This window comes from Mandrillus leucophaeus, unplaced genomic scaffold (assembly GCF_000951045.1).
Source record: "Mandrillus leucophaeus isolate KB7577 unplaced genomic scaffold, Mleu.le_1.0 Scaffold1161, whole genome shotgun sequence".
NCBI lineage: Eukaryota > Metazoa > Chordata > Mammalia > Primates > Cercopithecidae > Mandrillus > Mandrillus leucophaeus.
Window position 1 is genome coordinate 142,321 of NW_012099888.1, and position 4,744 is coordinate 147,064.

Consider the following 4,744-nt stretch of genomic DNA (forward strand, 5'->3'; position numbering starts at 1 on the left):
GCCTTTGCTCCTGCAAAGACTCACACAGTTCTCACAACCCAGCAGATAGGGGAGTCTAGGTCTGCCCTGACTGAATCCAGGAAGAACTGGCTGGGTAGAGAAGATCAACCAGGGGTTTGCAAGTCTCCATGCCTCATAGAAAGAGCTGCATATACCAGGCTCTGTCCTCCGTATAGAAAATCCTTCATTATTCATCTGGGTACAGAAAGGTGGGAAATGGAGATGTTGGCATTCAGTTTCCCCACATATGGGAAAATGCCACGTGACATTCACCTTGTCACCTGTCCTCCCCACACAAAAAGCAACTACTTTATTGCCCTTTTATTGATTAGAAGCACCTCTTCCAGCACAAGATTGCATAGGCTACCTGTGCCCATCACCAAAAGTCTCAGACCTAACTATCTCCCAAAGCAAAAGACTCATGGCCCTTCCCTGTCCCCGCTGCTGAGCCCCTAGGCTGAGTCCCCTGTGGCTGCTGTATCCTAACGCCTTTGGAACCATTGTCTCCTTGGCCTGTTTGCTCCGCCCAGAGAGAGGGTCAGGGTGGTGACCTCCCCAGGATGTGCCTGCAGGGTGCAGGCTCCCAGGGCTGAGCTCTGGGATTCATCCCCAACCTCTACCAAATCCTGCCTGCTCCTGGAGCAATGGAGAGGCAAAGTAGGTGAGCTGTACCAGAATTTACCCTTGGCCTGTATCTCAGAAAACTCCCCACTAAATAACACATTTTAGAGGGAAGAAGAAAGATCATAGACCTGGAGATAGGAGATTAAATCTGACTATGGTAAAAAATGTTTGAAAAATTTGTTATCTCTGTTTGTTCACAACACTCACTCCAATCATACTGATCACCCCAGAGCAGCAGACTTTTGCCTTCTTAACTTGTCAGAGCCAGTGCCCGGTTCTCCTGGAGCATTTTAGATGCTGTTCAAGCTCGCAGGTGGTGTGAGTGGGCAGCAACGTCTCTCATCCACATGAGTGATCTCAGCATCTGCTCTGCCTGTGCCGTGCAGCTCAGCAGGGGCCCTTCCAACCCTGGGAATGTGTTGCCAACAAGTCCCCTTCCATCTTCACAAGCAGACGTGGCAGAGCACTCCTTGGCAGTGAGCTTTGTACCCAAACCATTTCTTTTTTCGCAGTCTTTAGATAAGACAGTTTGAGTTCATTTCCGTAGCTGGTACTTCCCGGGTTCTGCCAACTGCCTGTGCACTGTGAGGAGAGGAGAGAGCTTTTGTGAAATTAAGATGAATTTCCTCCATGGTTTCACCTTTATTTACACATTAATAATACACTCTCCACACCTGACAGCATGGGCCGCATTGCAGCCTTTGCTACTGCTGGCAGCTGTGCCACTGTCCACTCCATCCACAGCCACGTCTCACATTTTGCCTTTGCAGGATGCCCCCGACTTCCTCTGAGCACTGCCCCCACATGCTGTCCCTTAGAGAGCAGCCTCCTGAGGGCTGGCGTTTCCGAGAAGCCCATCTCTCTGGCTTTGCAATTTTCCTCTTCCTGGAAGCAAGTTTCATCTGTCAGCCTGAGATGCATGGCAGCCCTCGCCATCCTGGAGCCCTTCCCAGGGTCACTTCACTCACCTGGACCACTTCTAGAGAGCCCTATGGTAACTGGTTGTCTCCACACATTCACCTCCGGGGGTGGGGCCTGCATCTTGGAACACGTTGAGGGTATGAAGTAATGACAAGGGAGAGTGGAACCATGGGGAATGTAGGTGGAACCATGACTTATGAGGTATTGTAGCTATCACACACACACAAACATGCATGACCACGCCCATGCAACTCCTCCACACACACACAGAAACACATACATACCACAGAAACACATGCACAAAGAGACAAACACACCACAGAAACACACACTCACCACAGAAACACACGCAGATTCCATTGACTTCTTGGGAAATGTTGCTTTTTTTTTTTTTTTTTTTGAGAGGGAGTCACACTCTGTCACCCAGGCTGGAGTGCAGTGGCGCGATCTCAGTTCACGGCAACCTCTGCCTCCTGGGTTCAAGTGATTCTCCTGCCTTAGCCTCCGGAGTAGCTGGGATTACAGGCATGAGCCACCATGCCTGGCTAATTTTTTTTGTATTTTAGTAGAGATGGGGTTTCACTAGCCTGGTGTAGTAAAACCAGATACCCACACTGAGGTTTTTCAGTAATAGAAAGAAAGGCTTTTATTGCAGGTGCCAAGCAAAGAGGACCAGGCAGCTATTGCTCAGATCCTGCCCTTCCCAATGCCTTGCAGGCAAGGATTTTTAAAGGCAGGGGTAAATTACAGGAAAACAGATGCCACAGGCAAAATCATCAATCAATACCTGGAGGTTACACATTGGTTTAGACCTAAAAGGGTGTGATATCTTGAAGTGGGGACTTACAAGTAATAAGTAGATTCAAAAACTTTGCAATTTGCAACTGGTGATGAAAGAGAACCTTTACTTAAAAATTTGGGGTAAGTAGAAAAAATGTCCTTTGTTTGAGATAGTGTCTTCCTCTGTCATCCAGGCTGGAGTGCAGTAGCATGATCATAGCTCACTGCAGCCTCCTGCCTCAGCCTCCTGAGCAGCTGAGACTATGGGTGTGCACCCCAGTGCCTAACCAATTTTTTGATTTTTTTTAAAAAAAAATCTTAGTTTTTTTTAAACGGTGAGATAAAATGTCACTATGTTGCCCAGCTGATCTCAAGCTCCTGACCTTAAGCAATCCTCCCACTTTGGCCTCCCCAAATGCTGGAATTACAGGCATAGCTACCTTACCAGGCAGTGAAAGAATGCCAACTGGATAGGGTGAGTGACTTTCTCCAAGACCCCCAGGAAGAAACTTATAACAAAAGATGATGGTTGAAGTTCAGTCTTCGCTTCCCACTTACCTGAGGTCTGCATGTTGGCTGATCCCTTCAACGGGGGTCCCCGGTGGGGGTCTGAGTTTATGAAAGACAACTCAGAAGTACAGGTTAAGATGTCCTCCTTGGCTTCTTTAGGGAAAGCAAACATCCCTAGGACTCTACTCTCCTCAGGTGTCCTTTAGGCTACTATTGCCTTCTTTTTTTAACAAGTTACTTACTGACTTCTGGAGCTAGCTAGGTGCCTGGAACTTCCCTTGAAGGCACTCATGATTCTCCTTGATGTCCATGTTTGGGATCTGCAGGCCCCTAATAAAGGTGACTCCTGCTCCATCTCAATAGGGAAAGAGAAACTAGATCAGGTCCTCAGGGAAGACGTTGGCATTGAGACCTGAATGAAGAAGAGAGACCCAGGTAGGTGAAGTAAGTACATTCCAGGAAGAAACAAGAGTAAGGATAAAATCCTTGAGCCAAATGAATACACATTTCTCAAAATAAGACACACAGAAAGCCAACAGACATATGAAAAAATGCTCAAGATCACTAATCAGGGAAATGCAAATTAGAACCACAGTGAGGCACCACTTTATCCTAGTCAGAATGGCCATTTTTTAAAAGTCAAAAAGCAATAGATGTTGGTGTGGATATAGTGAAAACGGAACGCTTATATGCAGCTGGTGGGACTGTAAATTAGCACAACCTCTGTGGAAAACAGATGTGGATATTTGTCAAAGAACTAAAAGTAGATCTACCATTTTATCCAGAAATTCTGATGCTGGTATCTACCTCCCAAAAGCAGTCACTAGATCAAAAAATAAAAAATAAAAAATACCTGCATGCATATGTTTATTACAGCACAGTCCACAATTGCAAAGACATGGAATCAACCTAAGTGCCCATCAACTGATGAGTGGATAAAGTGTGGTGCGTGCACACACATACACACACACACATATATCATGAAATACTACTCAGCCATAAAAAGGAACAAAATAATATCTTTTGTAACTACTTAGATGGAGCTGGAGGCCATTATTCTAAGTGAAGTAAGTCAGGAATGGAAAACCAAATACTGAACGTTCTCACTTATAAGTGGGAGCTAAGCTGTGGGTACGCAAACACAGACAGAGTAATATAATGAACTATGGAGATTCAAAAGCAGGAGGGTGGGAGGCAGTTGAGAGAAAATAAACTACTTATTGAGTACAATGTACACTACTCAGGTGATGCGTGCACTGAAATCTCCAACTTCACCACTATACAATTCATCTATGTAATCAAAAACAACTTGTGCCCCCAAAGCTATTGAAATTTTACAAAATAGAAATTAAGAAAGTTAAAAGGTCTTTAAGTCAAGAATATTTATGAGGATAAATACTTTTGCCCAAACCCATTGAACCCAAATGCCACCTTATTCAGGAGGTCTGTTGGGGCCATTGCACACCTATTCCTCGAAGCCCCTCAGCCATGAGGTGCTGGGCCTGGCTGCCTCCTTCACCTTCTTTAGGAGGTGACTACATCTTATTCAGCTCTGACTCTTCCAGGCCACCAGGTTTAATTGATACTAGCTGTTCAGCAGAGACTTATTGAGGGAATGGGCCAATGACAATATCGGACTGGAGTGACATCGGACTGGAGTGACATGTCTCTACCGAATTGAGAATTATGACAATTTTAACATTGCCGCATTCTCCCACTTAGAGTTTAATTTGAGGCTGTATTTTTTCTTAGTACTTGACTGTGAAGTAAAAATCAATTGTTTTTGGAGAGTTCTCTGCACCTTTAGGGGATAATAATACAGACAGCTGTATCTCGTAGCTTATGGCAGTGTTACCTCAGTCTCATTGACATAAACTGATGGGCTGTCTGGTGCTATGCAGATGTGCCT